Source organism: Mus caroli, unplaced genomic scaffold, assembly GCF_978045245.1.
Source record: "Mus caroli unplaced genomic scaffold, Mus_caroli_1 scaffold_11, whole genome shotgun sequence".
Taxonomy (NCBI): Eukaryota; Metazoa; Chordata; class Mammalia; order Rodentia; family Muridae; genus Mus; species Mus caroli.
Window position 1 is genome coordinate 23,730,676 of NW_028227266.1, and position 19,576 is coordinate 23,750,251.

A 19,576-nucleotide genomic window follows, 5' to 3' on the forward strand; every position below is an offset into this window, starting at 1 on the left:
ATGTTCAGCTGAATACACACACTCATATACACATATAGGTTTGAGGGGAGGGCATCTGAGAACCACCACCAAGTCAATAGAATGGGCATCCAGACTTATTTTCTAGGAGAGATTGCAAAGACCTAGGATGATTTTTCTCTTAAACATTTTGTAAATTTTCCACCAAGCACACCAGGATTTATGCTTTCATTCTGGGGCAGAAGGTATAATTGTTCCATTCTAATAAACATGTACCTAGTTAAATCGTCTATTTTTTTTTCATGAATTCGGATAAACTTTGCATTTCAATGGCTTCCTCAGTCTTATGTGCCTTTTCAAATTTGATTATCTTTTAACCTTTAAATTTTCAGGAATCCATACAAATGTCTTCCTGCTCATATCTGATAGGAGGGATTTGTAACTCTTCTGTTTCTCTTAGTTAACCTAGGAGTGTATTTATCAATTTCATTGATGTTTTCAAAGAGCTGTCTTTGGTTCTGTTGGTTGTCTCTATTGATTTCCCACTTTAAAAATCACTGATTCTTGTTTTACTGTTTACTTTTTGCTGTTAACTTACTTTGAATTTTTCTCTATTTATTGGAGCTTCCTAAGGTAGATGCTGAGCATATTAACCTTGAACTTTTCTTGTAAACTTATGTATTCTGTACTAAAAATATCTCTCTTGCCATTAATCCCACTGAATCCCACAGATTTTGAGGAATGATTTTAATTTTCATCACAATATTCCTTGGAGACTTTCTCCTTGAATCCTGTATTGCTTCGGTGCATGTTTCTGAATGTCCAAGTATTTATGAAGAGACCGGCTACCTTTTGTTGTTTATTATTGTTTATTTCTAGATCTTTTTTGATTGTCTGAGATCACGCTTTCCATGGTTTGGTATCTTTTAGATTTAGTGAGGTGTGTTTGAAAGCCCACGTTTTCTATCTGTGTACTCATTCCATGTGGTCTTGAGAGGAATGTGTGTGGTGATTGAAATCATCTCCTATGTCAGCTCATCAGATCTACATAACCAGTGGTGTTGTCTTCACATCCTCACTGGTCTCCTGCTATTAGATGTGTCCATTGATGATCCAGAAGTGCCACCATACCAATGGATTCAACCATTTCCCCTTGCACTTCTATCAAGTTTTATCTCCTTTGCCACTGTGATTAGGCATGGTCATTAAGAAGTATTATGTCTCCTAAGAAAGCCAAACTTATCATTATGAACTCTTTTATCCCCATCACTTTGCTTTCTCTGCAGTCTGCTTTTCTGTATATAACAGCATTAGATAGCCTTCCTTGGATTAATGTCAGAATATATCTCCATTACTTTATTTTTAATTTCTCTATATCTTTATAGCTAAACCATATGTCATAGACAGTGTATCAACTTGGACCCTATAGTATTTTTATACAACCTAACAGTATTTTTTCTTTAATAGTACAGTTAGGAAATTGATGTTCAAAATGCTTCCTGACATTTTTATTAAGTCCTACCATATGTGGTCTAGGTGTGATCTTGCATGCCTGTTATCTGAGCTTTAGGCAGAATATAGAAAAGTCAGAGCCATCATGAGCTATTATTTATCTGTTTCCTTGCTTATTTTCATTAGTTTCAGGTGATTTCTTGCAGTTAATTCATTTATTCAATACATTTACCTGTTTCAGAACTTAAATTCTTTTCTCTCTTAAAATATTTAGCCATGAAGTAGTAGCACACACCTTTAATACCAGCACTGGGAAGTCAGAGGCAGGTGGATCTCTGTGAGTTTGAGGCCAATATGGCCTATAGAGTAAATTCCAGGACAGCCAGGGCTACACAGAGAAACCATGTCTCAAAAAAAAAAAATTACCAGATGGAGGGATGGATGATGAATGGGTGGATGGATATATTGATAGACAGATAGATTCTCTGAGTCTTAGATGCCAAAAGTAGGTTTTCTTGGAGCTAATGTTTTATGTATTAGTGGGGCGGCATGGAATTTTGCAGACATGAGAATGTACCAGAGTTTATAGAGGACACTTTCTACCATGTGCAGGCTGAATGCCTCTTGTTTCTGTAACATGTGACACTCCAGGGTACCTGGCCGCTGGCTGATGCTCCAGTCTCTAGCTCCCTCCTCCTGTAAGGGCACAGTGGTCATGCAGGTACTTGAGATGCTTGTACTGACTTTCTACATGGCTTCTAGGGCTTGAGCTCAGGCCACTGTCCTTTCCCCTCAAGCACTTGCCAGCCAAGACATCTCACAGGCCCAGGGGTTTCGTTTGTTTATCTTGGTTTATTTTATTTTTTGATGGAAGGTCTACACTGTAGTACAGACTGTCCTCATACCCAAAGCAGTCTTCTTGCTTCAACTTCCTGAGGCTGGGATTATAAGTATGAGTCATCGTATGCCTCTTTTTCTCTTTTTATACCCTTTCTAGTTTTGATAGTACATTCTGTGTGCTTACTTTTTTTCTCTTAAAACATTAATTATACTTTCAAACTTTTTATCATCTTATTTTAGACTTATGATTTTTTTGAGTCTCCATTATACATTTATAGCTAGTTCTACCCCTTTTCTCAACGTATGCTATTGCACAAGTTGTGCAAGAACATTATATAGTACATTCTCAATTCCCACTGGCACCAGGTCCCTTATCTGATTGTGCATTGTTCACTTCTGTCATTTCTGTGACAAAGTACCTGACAGAAGCAACTTAAGGAACAAGGACTTGTTTTGCTTCATGTATAAAAGGAACTACCATCCATTACAGTAATGAAGGCCTGATGATCAGAGTCTGAGGTAGCTGGTAACATTGCAGCCATAGAGATAGTACCACATGCATTCAGGTGGTTTATCTCCTCTAAGTTACTCATATCTAGAAAATCCACCATATATCTATGTCTGGTACATCCTGGGTTTACATCCAGCCAGTTTGACAATGAAGATTTAACTTTACACATTGATCTTATGCATTTCACTTATTCAGAGCTATAATTATCAAATACATTTGTAGCTGTCATTAATTTGTTCAAAGTGCTATTTAGTTCATTAACTAAGTCTAAAAGAACAAAAGGATTCTATTACACATTCACTATTTATGTAGATCAAGATTATCCAACATTATTTTCCCTCTTTCTGAAACTTCTCATTTAACATTCAGCACAAGACACTATAGTAATAAAAGCTTCCTTCAAAGTTTTTCTTTGAAGATTTCTGTCCTTTCTCTTTTAAAGTAATTTTTGCTGGATCCAGGATTCTAGGTAGGTACTTTTGATTCAGTTCCTTAAACATATTGCCTCACCCTTGTCTTTCTATGATGCTTTCTGAAATTGTGATGGTTATTGCTGCCAACTTGATATATGTCTAATCAGCTGGCAAATGTGCAACTGAGTATGTCTTGATTACATTAACTGACCTGGGAAGACCCATCCACTGCAGTGAGTATCATTCCCTGTCTGAGATCCTGGATTCCATGGAGAAAGAAAATGGAACAGCAGCATGACTTTATCATTGCATCTCTTTCTGATTATAAACAGGATATAACTCTCCCCTCAAGCTCTTACCACTGTGACAATCCCACCATGATGGACTGGAACCTGGAACCATCACCAAAATTAAACTCTTTCTCACTTACATTGCTTATCAGAGCATTATCACAATAGCCAGATGCTCTGGGAATAATTAAAACAGCTTTCTACCTCCTTCTTCTCAAAACATAAATCAACTTTTCTTCTATATTTACCCTGAAAAATTAATGGCCTTTTGAAGCAAAGGAAAGTAAGTCACCTCCTTACAATTATCCCCTAGTGCTGAGACTTCCCTCCTGAGAGTAACCACACTGAACACCAGCAATCTGTCAATGTAACTGAGTTTTCTGATTTCCACAGAGACTTCTGCTCTGGAGTAGCCTATCTGGATAACCTGGGTATCCAAGTTTGCCTATGTCCTCAATTCTTTGTTGTATCTAACAAGAGTTGTAGATTTGACATTTGGTCAACTGTGTTCTTGTTAGGAAAGAGTGATGACTTCTAAGTTCCTTACATATGAGACCAAATGTGAAAACTGAAAACTGTTTAATATATTTTTTTTCTTGTAGAAGAATTTTGGCCATGTAAATGAACTGAGAAAACTATGCAGTAAGTTTCCATATACTTCACATGCCTGATGTCCTCCTTGATACCATCAGCCCTTACTATGGTTTGTGTGAGATACAAATGACCCAATACCAATGCATTATTAATAACCAACATCTGTAGTTCACTCCTAATTCTTCAACTCTCTATAATATTCTTTTTCTGTCAAAAGATCACTTTCAGTATAATATATTACCTTTTGTCTTCATATGTCTTTAGAATGCTCTTGTCTATGGCAGTTTCCTAGATCTTCCTCGCTTCTGATAGAAGCTTTTGAGGAATCAGACTCTGGTGTTTTGTTGCATGGGAGTTTGTCTGCTGTGGTTGTGATGGTTTTTCCAGGTGGTGAGCTTTGGTAGGAGGAGTGCCACAGTGGTGGGCACCATTCTCCTTGTATTCTATCCAGGATGCAGCATCTCAATCACACCTATCCATGTCTGTGCCAAGTTGATGGCCTGGTCAGCTTCAAAGCACACATCATCTTCTTTCCCCTGTCTAGAACAAAGTGAGTACTTGTCAAGATGATTTTCAACTGAGATCTGGCCCATGTATAGGCCTCTGTCCAACTGAGATACAGAAAGATGTGCATGTGAAAAGCCAAAAGCTGGGCGGTGAAGAGCACCTAAGATGCCCTCACTGTCAGCTCTCCCATCCACCTTCAGTGATTGTGTTTCAATAAACTTTCCTCAGTGCAGGGTCAGATCCCACACTGTATTCTCTGTGTCTCCAAACAGCTGGCTGACAGAATCAGGGCAGCCTTGGAAAATTTTCATGATTTGTTTGGAGCCATCACACAATCCCATAGGTCCAAGTTTCTACATCTCTAAAAAAGGTTGTATTTATACAGAGGGAGAGGGTAATAAGACTAGCATCTAGAAAGGCAAGGCAGCTTGGAATGAGCAATGACTCCTGTACCTGTCCAAGGACAGAGGAACAGCCTGGAAGCTGGGAGGACAGAAGCACAAGCAGATGCTGTGAGAGAAGTAGGTCAGGTTTCAGTCTGTAGGCTCACCGTGTAGGCTCTGGAGAACTTGACAAAGCTGCAGCAGATATTATTCAGTTATACACAGCTTCAAGAGAGAGAGTACTTGCATTTGGCCCACACAGATACCTGGATGGCATTTCTGTGCTTGTATGTTTCTCCATGGGTTGTATCTGGGACCCAGAGTAGTACTAGATAATAAGAAAGTGGTCGGAGAAAGAGGACAGTTTTCCAGAAGTTGAACTTTCTGTATTGAAAGCGGTGTCCCTCCATCTGAGACCCAGAAAAAGATGCAGACAGCTGGCTTCAGTTCATGGAGCTCCTTTCCAACATACTTCCTGGGGATCAAAATCTCTCCTGCTTCCTCCTCTTCCTCAGTTTCCTCATGAAAAGACCCTCCTCTCATCAGTCAGTTCTAAGAATGTATACATGTATGTACATTATATAGTTCACAGACATATATACACATATGTGCTCATGACTACAGACAAGTACCAACATGTATGCTCACAGGCATGTGTTCACATATCTGTACTGGCTCCTCCTCATCACCATGTATGTAGCGTTTACTCATTGACCCAAGTCACATTCCACCTCCTCTGCTACCATGTAATAATCACCAACAAACCCCTCACCATCACCTGGAATTGGTAGCTTGACTTGCATGTGAAACACCTATGGGTTCTTAGTTGTTGAAATTGTTTTCAGTCACAAATGAGGACAAGAGAATGGAAAAGTGTCTACAGCAGGCCTACTCAGGTCTACTCAGTTTCTGAATGAATGCTTTTACTCTATATTCATGTGGTCCCTGGGTTCAGTCAGAAGAAAATCATGTTTGTTTGGTTTTCTTTCTAGAAGAGACTGCATAGAGAGACTCTCTCTAAGAGAAAAGACCACCTCCCACTGTCTTGTTCACAATGTTACAATACCATGGTCTGATCAAGAGCCTAAGTGGGCACCCATGAGGTTGTAAGGTTAAAATTTGATCAAAACTTAGAAAACCCTCAGGCTGGAGAAGCTTGAAGCCTGATCCATACTACATTATGTATGTGTTGTGTGACTCAGGGTAGTTCATTATATAAGTGTTTTGTGTTGCTCTACAAAAACCTTGAGGCTGGGTATGTTAGTCAATGTTGTATCTGTATGATAAAAATACAATATATAAAAAGAAAAAAAAACAGCTTAAAGGAAAAAAAGCATTTCAGCTCATAGTTTCAGAGGTTAAAGTTCACTTGGATGTGTTGTTTCATGGCTTTTGCTGAAGCAGAATGGCAGGGTGGAGGACAGGTGATGTGGGGAAGACTGATCACCTCAGAATGGCCATGAAACAGCAAAAGGAATACAGTGAGATGGGAGACAAAGTATAGCATTCAAAGACATGACATCATTGGCTCATTTCTTCCAACTGTGCCCCAGTCCTAATGGTTCTATCAGTTTCTGTCAGTGCCACCAGTAGACAATCGGCCTTTAATATATGAGTCTCTGGGGAGCATTCCAGATCCCAGCCACAACCCTAGAAAGAGGCTTATTTCATGCACATCTCTGAAGAATTAAGAGCATAGCACCCGTATCTCCTTAGTTCCAAGAGTACTATGGCCAGCTGCATCCTAGTTCAGAGATCATAAAGAAGAGGGACTCAGAGAAGGCGCTTGGCTCCTTTACATCAACCTATTCTCAAAGACAAGTCCAAATGCCACAAAACCTGCATTAATCCCGTCCAAGGAGGAGACCTCCTTCAACCAATTACCTTCTGCAAGGCCCCACCCTTTAAAGGTTCTACTGCCATATGGGCAAAGTTCTTAGCATAGGAATCTTGGAGTGCCATGCACACTCAGAACATCCTGCTTATCGTCTCTGTGTTTAAGTTCTTCATATACAGTCAGTGTGCTCTTGTCATCACCAAACCCAAATGAGACTCAGAAAAAAAAAGTCACACTCAAAACATTTAGCACAACTCCTGACACAGGAAACGTGCTGGCTAAGAGTTAGCACCCATGTTTATTGCTACACATCCCAGTCACTAGACCCAGGAGCAGAATCCAAGTCTCTAGAGACAGATGATGCCAATAACCTGAAGATCCTGCCCAGCCAGAGTGGGCAGTCATTTCTGACTCACACATCCCTTAACTGTCTATACAAGTGGCAGGGGAACAAACACATTGGCCTTACTGTTTTACTTTAAGAAAGTACATTAACCTTAATTTCTTCATCTTTAAACTGGCCTTATGATAATACTTCAAGGGTGTTTTAAAGGGTAAATTATGTACAGTGTGCCCAAAATGGTACTTTACTAGATACCATTACTAGAGCTAACATGGAGGTTGACCATTGGGGTCTTTCTGAGCACCAACAAAAAATTCTCCCAGTCTCTCCCAAGCTTGCCCATCATATAATAAGGCAGCGATTCCGTTCCTCTTCCCTGTCCCATCCTCCTTCAATAAATGTTAATTATGCATGAAGGTTCCCTGCAGCAGGAGAGCTATAATTAATTTATGTTGGGACCATAATAGATTCCAACACAAACTCCATTTCATTGCAACCAACTGTACTGAGTGTTGTTTGCTTCAAGGCATAATTCCATAATTCAGTGTGAAATGTTTCCCCTCCTGCAGCTTGCTCTTCCCAGAACCCAGGAAGAGGAACCAACAGAAATGACGGAAAGCCTCCAGGCCTTCACTCTGTGGATGTGAAGGTTCTCCATCCTTCACCCCTCCTATTGGTCTCTGCAGCTACCAAAATGAGAGGTCACACTCCTGGTATGCATAGATTCTAGTAATAACTATGTGACATATGGCATCCAACTATTCCTTGAACCACAGCTTTCCTGGTGAATAATGGGAAAATACAGTAATCTATATACTCCTTAAGGTATTTGTGAATATTTAAATGGGACAGTTTTTTTTTTCAAAACACTTACTACAATATAGGGCACACTCAGTGAGCATTCACTGTGTTCCCACCAGTGGGCAGGCTCTTTCCATCCTAGGACACCTGTTGGGGTGGGAGATGGACCACCCTGATTAGGTGGTCCTCTTTCTGGAAAACCTCTATTGAAATGTCAACCCTTGAAGAGGCCAGCACCTGGGCTCACAGTCTAGAATTGCACCTAGATGTTCTGCCCAAGATCTTTTCATGGAGCAAGGACAGAGGAGAAAAGGATGTCCCTCACACTGGTCCCAGGCACTCCTCTTATCTCTCACTGATAACTAAGAGGTGAAAAAACTAAGACCCAGTTTGTGCTACACAGAGTCAGAAAATTAGCACCACTACATGTCTTTGTCCTTTCTTGCCACACTTAAAGGTTTTTTTGAGTGGCAATGACATACATACATGTAACTGTAAATATCTTTACTACCAAGATCTCTAGTAGTCTCCTTCTAAGTAGTCTAAGGTTGTTTTATGCTAATGGTTTTATACAAGTCTAAAATGTATACTATAAAATGATAAAGGTATAGTCTAGTGAATATATCAACATGGTGGCTTATTACATAGTCTATATTATATGTAGTTGTATGCACTGTGTTTTTATGCAACAGGCAGCACAGTTTGATTACACCAGTAGTGTTTCAGACATGTAAGTAATTCAATGAACTGTGGCTTCACAAAGGTAAGGTGGCTGCAACATCACTAGGTGGTAGGAATTTCTCAGCTCCATTATACTCTTTATAAGGTCACCATTATACACGTCATCCACTATGGGCCACAATGCGACATGACAGCATGTGGCTGTACTTAAAGACTGCCTTTGCCAACGAGCAAATTATATGATATGAATTAGTTCTGTCTAAAATCTCCCTTCAACTGTATCTCTAGAATGTCAACCCATGTTAGGAACATGACAGATTTTCAAGGTTAAGTGTAGAATAAAGGAATATGTAAAAGCAGAAATGTTATGTCCATCTGCCTACAATGAGGCCAGGAAGAAACAATAGCACATGTGCACATACACACAAAGCTGTATGCCCATATATGTGGGGTGGGGTGGGGAGTCGTGGAATGGAAAGCCTATACTTTTAGTCAGGGAAAATCATGAGAGGAAGAAAAAGGATGCCACAGTTTGGAAAAGACAGGCTATCCACAGATGGACTTTCAAAGACCAAGGCAGAGAATGCTTCTGGCCTTGTAGTCTGAATGTGTGAAAGTAATTTGGGACTGTTTGAGAGGTTCCTAGAGAGAGAGCAAGCCTGAAGTCCATAGCAGGGGGATTGCAGTCTGCTCACTCTGATTAGCCTTGTCCCATGAGGTGTGTGAGGCTAGCCAGGGAGAATGGGGAATTAACACATAAGACCTAGACCAAGGTCCCTATGGCTGCTCAAGCCTTTCAAGCTTCTCTCCACAGGATGGGAGGGGGTTGAACTTCCCCAGGTGAGTTGAAGCTGATGCTTTTCTAGGCTCTTTGCTGGAGCTGTAAGTCCAGATTATGAGAAACCCGAGGACACCTAAAATCTTAACGTTGCAAGGCCTAAATTTGCCATTGAAATGAGCACTGACTTCAGACAAAATTAATCAATGCCTTTGAGCCCATTTTACCTGGATGAGGATGCTCAGCATCCCTGGATTGCTCGTGAGAGACATCCTGTGCCCCAATATAATTATCAGTCACACTAACTTCAAGTGGAATATTCTGTCTTTCCGGTAAGACTAGTTAACCCTTATAGAGCTGTTGTAAGGCTAAAATGGGTAGATATATATGGGGTAATAGCCAGGACAACATGTGGCATGTGAATCTCAGTAAGTGCTCACAGGAGTTATTTTTTTAATTAATTAAGTAATTAATTTTTTATACTCCATATTTTATTCCCCCCCACCCCGTCCACTCTCCAACTTTTCCACATCCCATAACTCCTCCCAACTCTCCTGTCTCCACATGGATGCCCCCATTCCCTGCCCCACTTGACCTCTAAACTCCCTGGGGCCTCCAGTCTCTTGAGGGATAGGTACATCATCTCTGAATGAACATAGAACTGACACTTCTCTACTGTATGTCTGTTGGGGCCTCATATCAGCTGGTGTATGCTGCCTGGTTGATGGTCCAGTATTTGAGAGATCTCAAGGGTCCAGCTTAATTGAGACTGCTGGTCCTCCTATAAGGTGGCCCTTCTCCTCAGCTTCTTTCAGCCTTTCCCTAATTTAGCAACAGGGGTCAGGTTCTTCTGTCCATTGGTTGGGTGCAAATATCTGCATTTGACTCTTTCAACTGCTTGTTGGGTCTTCCAGAGTACAGTCATGATAGGTCTCTTTTTGTGAGCACTCCACAGCCTCAGTAATAGTGTCAGGCCTTGGGACTTTCCCTTGAACTGGATCCCACTTTGGGCCTGTCGCCAGATCTTCTTTTCCTCGGGCTCCTTGAAACTACGTTGGAATCCTGCCTTATTGGCCAATAATACCAAGCCCCTGCTGCCTCTGTCCAGAGTGCTAGGCCTATCTTGGGCCTTCTCTGATTCCATAGGGCTATGGGATTTCTCCTCCTTCCCCTTTCTCAGGTACTTCTGGGCCTGGGCTCAAATCTACCTGAGCAATTGAGGTCTGTGCAAGGAAGGTGTCATCTGCCCAGAGTGCTGTGACTTCTGTGACAGACGTTATTCTGTCCTGGCCACACAGTCATACACAACTAAGACCATTTAGGAAAGTATTTCTCTTATCTCACTCTAGTAACAGATCCCTCTTCCATTCTTCAAATGGGTAACTGCCCACCTGAGAGCCATGACCACGTTACACAGAGCCACCACTGAGACTAATGGATGGAACTTCTTCCAAAAGGAAATTTTGCTATGGAATCTGGTTCCTTGATGCCTTGCTGCAAGGAAGCACAGGCTGATGAAGTAAAACTAAAAGAAAGCTTTTGTATAAACATTTGATTTTTTTTAGCCAAAGGAGGCTCCATTCAGGCAGTGAGGCCCTGGCAGAATGGCAAAGAACTTTTAACTCAAAGCCCAATCCAGCAAACTTTGCATGTCCTAGGCTTCCCTGTGAGAACATGAGCATCTCTGAAGTCAGCTGGAGGAACACTGAGGCAAGAGCAAAAATAAGGGCAAGAGACACTTGAGAATGTTGTGACCATGTAGGGCTCCTTGGCAACCTACACCTCTCTGTCCTGTGCTAGTGACACCTCTGACCACAATTGCTCATGCTGAGAGCTGAGGCACAGTTTGCGATATTCTATCCTGTTTCAGACACGTAGACAGGCATAGCAAGCCTGGCAAGGTTAAGAAGACTCTTATATTAATTTTTAAAAAGGATATGTTGTTATAAGTGACATATCTTTTACTGGGAAGCTTGAATTTCTCCAATAGCCTTCTCTATACAAATACTGTTGTACCCAGCACTTGGACTTCAAAGTGATATTTCAAGGAATGCCTGTGTCACCAAGGTATCGCAAGCTTTTGAAAGAACCCAAAAGAAAATAGAAGGCATGATCTAACGAGCCCAGAGAAGGGAACCCCAGAACTCTGGCCCTGGTAGAACATGGGCTACTCTCTAGCCCAATACCAGACCCTAGACTTCTTGTCAGAACCAGTGAGGTCTCAGAGAAAGAAGGGGCTGCGAGGAGGGGGCAGGTACAGTGAAGTACAGAGAGTCCCCACCCCTTTTCAGGCAGTGTGTGTCCTCTGGGGCTCTCAGTAAGCATGTGATCAGTAAGATCACAGAGAATGGCCTGAACTCAACCACACACTCACCAACACAGGACCACAGAGAAGTCATTCTACCTTTTCCTCAGTGCTAGACCTACTCCCAACATCTGTGCACTGACTAGGTAGAACCAGGACAGTAGACACCATTCCTCATGGTGACATCTCACCCCACAGCCAGTCTCTGGTCACCCAAAAGCAAGGATAGCTCTGAACCTTTGTTTATAAATATTAAGCACAGAAAGAGATTACTAGCAAACAGCAATAATAAAAATGTAACAGTTAAATGACATCAATGAAAGTTGTTTTAAACTATCCAATTGTTGGTAACTTTCTGGCCTTGGGTAACTACAGCAAGTGAACTTAGAGAAAGGAAAGCTGCTAATACACAAGAAGCCCAGGGCCTGAAAGTGTTTAAATGCACTGTCTTTACAGATCAATGGCCCCAGCTTGGAATGCAATATTTCTTTGGTTATTGTACTTACTTAGCCTCCATGGAGTGACTGCATCCTCACTAATTTTAATTCTGAGGCAATTGCACCACTGGAAACCATCTCTTCCAACTCTCCTTCCAAGCTGAGAGACTATCTCATGCTTCCTGGGTGTCTTCTAACTCCTCTAGTGTATACCTTCTCTCACTCCCAGCAGAGTGAGAAAACCGCCTTCACTGCCTTAAGTCAGCAATTTAAGTTGCCCATTAATGTTCTAATAATAGCATTATCCACATTCATTTTAGAAGTTCATCGTTTCAAGCTTCCCCTCCTTTTCTCTCTCCTCTTCCCCCTCTTCCCCTCCCTCTCCTCCTCCCTTCCTTCTCTCCTCCCCCTCCTACCCTCTTCCTCCCTCATTGTGTAACACTTCCTTGTCCCTCTTTGGCCCTGTGCCTTTTTGTTCAATAGTTGTCACTAATGTTCCAGTATTGAGATATTAACCTCAGAGACCAAACCTCCAATACCATAGTGCCTTGTGCTAATACATGTAGTAGATAGAATGTGTTTGATGGTGTTTCTGTGGGCTGAAAACCATCAGGTCTTTTTCTTTGTATCTCACACATTTTGTCTGCTTCTTCCTGGCACACTGGAGCATCCCATTCATTGGATTGATTCAGCTTGGAACTCCCAGAACCATGGAGGTAGAATCAGTTCCCACTCCAAACATAGGCGTGGCAGAGGTCCAGGACACCTATCATCATGGGAAAGGATTTACACCCAGAATTACAGGCTGGGCTGCTTTCTTTTCTGCCCCTTAGTATTGGCAAGCTTTTTAACTCCATTCTTTGAGAGTCTTGTTTTATCCTAGTAGCTCATTTTCAAGTCTATATCTGTGCAAGGACCTGTATCCAAATGCATACTCACACACGTACATACACACAAGTACACATTCATCCATGTGCACATATGTATATCATAGCTCTCTCATATTCCTATAGTGCTTGCTTCTAGTGCCTTCCTATCACCTACAATATGAGAGTTCAGTCTCTTATTGAGTGTGTGTGTGTGTGCAAATATGCATTTGAAACATGTGTTATCCTACTTCTCATCAAACCTGACAGCTTATATAAGAGGGGGGAGGGATCCAGTTCTCATAATAACCTTCCATCATGCTATTATCTGAGGGAGACTGTGTCCTGTGGACACATATGACTTGTTCCTCCCTCAGAAGGTCACAAAGTAGGACAATGACTCCCTGGAGTTCCCACACCTCTTTCTTCATCTGATATTTACAGGAAGACACTTGATCCCAGTGTTTCTCCCATGTTAAAAGAAGAGGACAGGATACATAAGGTGTAACTTCCATGTGGAGTATTGGCTCAAAGGTTTCCCATGACATTCCCTGAAGTCCCAGCCTAATATCCATGCATTGGGTCTGGTATTTTGGATTGATAATCAGCAGTTAGAATTTATTCTACAAGCCAAGGAGCAGAAACATGGTGTATTCCCCCTACAATATCTGGGAAATTGAGGACACTAGAACCTGAGTTGACTATGAAGAAGGGCTCCCAACACCCCCTAGACTCTTCTCTGACCTGACCTCAGACTCAAGAGCCAGTCTAGAACCTACTTGCATTCCCGCTGCTGGGTCCTTGAGGCTGGAGAGAGTGTAGCTGCGGTACTCTGGTGTTATCCAGCAGTCAGCTCAGTCTGGCCCCAGTCTCCTATTGCAGAACAGCAGAGTAAAGCCACTTTGTCACCAGAAGAAGCAGGGAATCGCCCCTAGGCAGCTAGGTGAGGCTGGATAGTCTGTGAAATAACAGAGTGTCCTCTGTCCTTATAACCCCAAACTCACCTGCTCCTGGAGACACAGAATCTGTTCCCAAGAATGGGCTACTTCCTAAAGTCACCATCTCACTTCCTACATGAAAGTTAACCCAACTGACCTGATGACAGCACAGTCATACCAAGAGGATGGTCATCTCCTCCACCCTGACATGAAGGATTGAGCCCACAGTTAGGGTACCCTGAGAAAAGCATGGGCTTCTGCCATATCAGCTGCTTGAAACAACACGGGGAAGAGTCTCTGAACTAGCTCAGACCAGCCCTGGATCTGCCTAGGACTAAAATCCTGGATCCACTGAGCACCTCAGGGAAGCCCACCAATAGCCACTTGCCAGCTTGAAGCACCACAAGATATGCACATCCCTGTGCAGCAGAAGTCATGTCCACTACTTTTTCTGAGAAGCACGGGGAGGCACAGTTGCCCTATTCTGCTGCCTTTCCCTTCGTCCTTCCTTGTCCCTTCCTCCACCTGTGTGCTCCTTTGCCAAAGGTGTAATATCAGCCCTGTGGTGGGAGGTGGGAAGGGTAGAGTGGGGGGAAAAGCCTGTCCGTTATTAATTCCCCCGAGGACTTCAGCGCCTCCAAAGCTGATTGAATTATTCATAACAGCCTTAAATTTGGCCCAAATTGAGAGCTACATGTCTTGGTGGTAGCTAATGCTGTTTTTTTTTTCTTTTCCCTCCCTGCAACACTTCCTGTTTCCTTAGAAGAGACACAGGCAGCTAACATAGGATTAGTCTGCACCTCTCTGTGTCACTAGCTACTGCACAGCCACCCACCAACCGTGTCACTTCACCTCCTCCCAGCAGCCAAAAGCAGCAGACATTCATTCACCCCTCTGGTAACGCCCCTAGTTGACAAAGAACACAGCAAACTCATTTCTGGTAGCATGCCGGGGATAAATTCAGCTTACCCCAGTTACTTTGATTGAACCACCTGAGTTATACAACCCTGTAGCTCTGATGGCTGCCATCTCCCAGGACTGGCCTGTACCCTGGAAACAGCAGCAGGCTAGGAATATGGGGGCCTGAGGCCCTAGCCTTGGGGAAAAGGGAAGGATAGAGCCAGGAATTGGTTGCTATGGAGATGTTCTTCCCCAACAAATGGAGTAGTTGGAGCTGTCAGCTGGAGGACTGCACCATGATCTAAAGAAAGGACAGACACGGACCTGTACAGCATAGAAGAAATCTCCCCTTCACCTTCAAGGCTGTGCCAGAGAGGCTGGAGGATGCAGGAGCAGGCAAGGGCAATGAGGCTGCTTTGACAGAGCTGGCTTGTCTTGGGAAATACACTGCATGGTCAGATCAGTGTGTGTTTCCCCATCTACCCCTACCAAGCTTCTGTGAAGAAAGTCTCACTGCTTTCAAAATAGAGAAGGACACTCAGACCTTGAAAATCTTATCCAAATCCACGGACCAGGAAATACAGGACTGAGATTTGAATGCAGATTTTTCTAATTCTCAGGCCCATATCCATTCTTCTGTGACTTGATTGTGTGGTCGTGCCAATCAACCTGAGAATTGGCTCCCTGGAGCAGGCTTCAGAAGCTTGGGATTTTAAAGCCAGTCTGACAGAGGAAACCTTCTTTCCCAGACTGTGCTCACATCCCCATGACCTCTCCCACAGGTGCTCCAAGGCAGAGGTCCTGTGGTCCAAGGCACTCTCCACACATCCTCCCTTCCTTTCTTTTAGTTTTGGCCTTTCTATATCTCTGCAGACATGAATTTGTTCCATCACTAAAGACCCTTCGTAATCCATCTTCAGAGTGTGATAGTTTGCTATTCATTACCATGAAAAGAATCCTTGAGGAAACAAAGGAAGAAAAACACAGTCAGGGTCAGGATTTTGAGGGACTCCATCCATGCTCAACTAGCTTGATTGCTTCTGAGTCCAAGGTGAGGCTGAACATCATGGTCAACTACACAAAGCAGAGTAAAGCAGCTCACTTTATGACATACAGGGAACAAGATACAGAGAGAAAGGAAGACTCCTGAGATGAGACATAGGCCAAGTATATACCCCAAAGACTCTTCAACTAGGTCTTATTCTCTTCAGTTTCTTATCCCTGCCCCCAGTAGCCCAGCAACATGTTAAACCATCACTGGATCTATCCGCTGTTGAGGTGAGAGAACTCCTGATCCAATCTTGTCTCCAAGTCTTTAGCCTGTGGCCTTTGACACACACACACACACACACACACATACACAGAGACAGAGAGACAAAGAGAGAGAGAGAGACATAAACACACACACACACACACAAAAAGCCTTCTCTGAATACCACTACCCACAGTATTCAGACCCTCCACAGGAGCTCAGGGTGTTCAGTTCTTTCCTGAGGGTTCCCAATAAGGATGTTCATAATGTTCACAGCAGAGAACCCAAATGAACCAGCCAATGGGAGTTGGGTAAGTCCTTGACAAAATTGAGCATCCCCAGACTGAAGACTGATGAGGGAGATTCCTCCTGCCATTTGTGTGCAGCTCTGTGGGAAAGGGCTCTGCCTTTCTTGGCTGTTCACCTATTGGCTCTAGGCAGTATGGTCTTGTCTGGCCTTGTGTCTACACCCTGCTTGAAGCATCTGATGTCCATTGAATATGGGGATAATGATAAATATGTGATTGGTGTTGTTTTTCTAGATAAAAGATAAGCTGCAATGGAATCTTTTAAGCTGGGGTCTTAGAAGAACTGAGCTGCCCCAGAGAGAGAGGGAGATAAGAATAAAATGCTTTTTAGATGCACTGCTGATTCTAACAAGGCATTTGTCTTATGATAGTCATGTTGGAACTGGACTCAGCTACAGGATTACCACAGAAATGTGTCAATATGTATGATAGTGGGTAACAAGTCTTTTTTTTTTTTTGATACTACACTTAAGATGAAGCCCAGAGCACTACATGGTATATTCTAAGTGCTAACTGACATTCACAATCTGCTGTGCCATGTTCATCTAGTACAGTGATATAAGGACATGGCCACAACAACCACAACCCTACAAGTCACTATCAGTATCAGGCCTCCTCCGTCAGTCACTCTATTCAATTATGATCCTGGGGAGGTAAAGCAGACTTGGGAAGGCAATGCAGAATGGAAGTTTTCGTTAGGAGCTCAGGAAGTTCTTCATCTTGGCTTTGGCAGAAGCTGTAAACTCAGGAGGAAGAAAATTTCTGAACCCATGTAAGGCCTTCTAGTATTTGGAGAGTTCCTCATCTTGTAGCAGCTCCAGTGGAAGCTGAAACCCAGAGTGCAGACTAGATCTGACTTTGGTAAGGCCCACAGGCATGTGGAGAGTCCCACAACTCAGAGAGAACACAGTAGAACAGCAGGAGTCAAGAGGTGACATGGGACCATGCCTACCCTCAAAGGAAGATCCAAAATAGAGCTGATAGCCCTACACACCAATAGACACCTCAACCCTACTGCAAGACAGCCCTTCACTGACCACGACAAATGCCACCACTGAAAGAAAAGGGAAGGACTTGAAATTCAAAAGGAAACTCAACCAACAATCTAACAGCATGTGTGCAAGTCCTGGCCCAGTCAGAAACCACATGAACAAATCAAGACTTGTCTGTTCCAGAAATCATTAAGTCCCACAATGATGGCCCCTAAGAGGTAACCTGAAAGAACTTCCAGACAAACACTTCAAAAGTGTGATCATTAAATGTGTTTAAAAATAACAACAAAAAAAAATGTGGATAGAAGTAAAATTAAATAAGCATAATAACATGCAATATAAGCATGAAACAAGAACCTTTTGATCACAACAGAAACATGTAAAAGCCTTAGAGGAGTGTGCCACTTACTGAGAGGAGTGTGAAAGGCTGTAGGTGACACCTATGCACAGTGCAGGAGGGTGCTGTCCTGCACAGGGCTCTTGCCTCCACAGCATCATCACAATTCCAGGAAATGGGGAACAGATGCTGTTTCCACCTGAAGGAGGGATGGTCTGCCCTGCCTGAAGATTAAGGACTCTTCATCAGTCCCCACCCCTTATGAATATTAACCTCCAGTTTCCAGGAGGTCCGAAGCTTGCCTGTCTCAAGGACTGTACTCTGCAGACTTGCTGTGTCATTTTGGCTCAAAACCTTAGTGTATCCAAGCAGCTGTTTCTATTGGACCTCACTGGGTAGTTATCCTGCCCATGGTATCCCCTGCTGGAATGCTCCTTTATCAGACATTTCATCTGCACTCAGACAGAATTTACTTTAAATATATATGCTGTCTAGTAAATAAGTTAATTGACAGGTATAGATTGATAGATTATTGATGATGATGATGAAGATAGATAGATAGATAATCAATAAAGAGATGACAGATAATCAATAGATAGACGATAGAAAGATAATAGATAGATAATAGACAACCAAGCAGATGATTGATAGAGATAGATAGATGATAGATAGATAGATAGATAGATAGATAGATAGATAGATAGATAGATAGATAGATGATAGATGATAGGTGATAAGTAGGTAGATGATAGATGATAGATAGACAGACAGACAGACAGACATAAATAGATGACAGATATGTGATAAAGAGATTAAGATAGACGATAAATGGTAAGCACACATTAAGACATTTCATTTTGGCTGACTCTGACTTGACCTTTCTACTTACATTGGAATGTTACATAAATAAATGCATCTTTTGATTTTTTTTTAAAAAAGAAAAAGAAATACACATATAATAAATATATTTGTAGATAGATGGTTCAGGGATACATATTAATGAGAAATACATAATAAATGATAGATAATAAATGGATTTAGAGTTCATAAATAGATAAGTGTGGGATTAAGAATTAATTTTAGAGAGTTAATCAAGAAAATAGCTAGACTAAAAGTAATAAAAATCAATGGAAATGTAAGAAATAAGTGAAAAAGTGAAACTAGGCAAGGATGTGAGTTTAAGGGAGATGCTTTTTGAAATATCATGGTAATAAGCAAGGAACTGGAGGTGGTTGACTAGAGAAGCAGCAGGCCAAGGTGAGAAAGGGGCAGATGACACAGACACACCCCTCCTCTCTTTCATCCTCACAAGCCTGTAAGAGGTATGATGCCCAGCATCCTCTTTTCATGGGGTCTATGAGAAAAGATACAGTCAGAGGCTTCTCTGTTTTGCTGTCCCCCTCTCCCTGGGCATAGTGCTGGAGAGGGAAAAATGCTATCAAGCAATAGATGCAGAGAAGCAAGGCAGCCACACAGACCTAACTCCCAGTTTACCCTCAAAACTCCATAGAAGCCTTCCAGTCCTGGGCCTCCACACAGAAGGACTCTTGATCAACCTAAGTTCTGTAAGTCCAAAGAGTCCAGCAATTCCCAGAGGTGCATAACAGCATCTGATCAAAAGGATGCATTGCCAAACTCTCAGCACTTCCAACTTCAAAGAGAATCCCCTCTAACTCTCAGTGGGGTTTGCTTTAGCTAGATAGATGTTGATGCCAGAAACTGCCACAGAAGCAGGCAAGGAAACTTGGGCATGAAACTGGGCAAATTTCCCCTAGCTGGCTTCATCCCCCTGAAAGCAGTCAGAGGAACAGAGGACAACCTTAAAACAGCATACCAGGGTGCCAGCACCGGGT

General features: G+C 42.4%; 1 long non-coding RNA gene across 1 annotated transcript in view; it reads right to left on the bottom strand.

The window, feature by feature from the left end:
- The window catches only part of LOC110301806 (uncharacterized), a 91,262-nt gene that overhangs the window by 23,646 nt on the left and 48,040 nt on the right, over positions 1-19,576 (bottom strand). The window contains exon 4 of the long non-coding RNA XR_002378741.2: positions 4,300-4,598. This is a non-coding gene — a long non-coding RNA (uncharacterized LOC110301806). The remainder of the gene's footprint in view (positions 1-4,299; positions 4,599-19,576) is intronic.